The sequence below is a fragment of the Octopus bimaculoides genome, chromosome 13 (assembly GCF_001194135.2).
Source record: "Octopus bimaculoides isolate UCB-OBI-ISO-001 chromosome 13, ASM119413v2, whole genome shotgun sequence".
Classification (NCBI taxonomy): Eukaryota; Metazoa; Mollusca; class Cephalopoda; order Octopoda; family Octopodidae; genus Octopus; species Octopus bimaculoides.
The window spans coordinates 47,017,784-47,018,296 of record NC_068993.1 but is presented as its reverse complement, the minus strand read 5'-3'; positions in this window follow the sequence as shown (position 1 = coordinate 47,018,296).

Genomic DNA, 513 nt, shown 5'->3' with positions numbered 1-513 from the left:
ATATATATATATATATATACACCATATGTTAGATTTGACAAGGTCTTGTTTTGTAAATCACCTCCTGTTTCCAATATTGTTTTCATAATTATATAAAGAATACATCAACAGTTTACTTCACACAGATCAGTTATAAATTTCCATCTACCATATTCAGGCGACCTCCTAACGTTATCGAGAAAATATCTACATATAAAAAATAAGAACTCTTCAACCAGAAATAAAAATGAAATTAACGCACCAGCGATTAGCAAGAAAAGATTAGGGTGATGTAAAGTGTAGAGGCTGGTAGAGATTCGATACTTAATGAAAAGATGTTGACATAAATATATTCGTACTCTTACTTGGCAACATACACTCAAACATAGAGCCACACATATTTAAAGAAATGCACATTCGACTATACACACAGCGACTATATACACATATATATTTGATGTATATATGTTTATATAAACATACATATATACATATATATATATACATATATATATATGTGTGTATATATACATA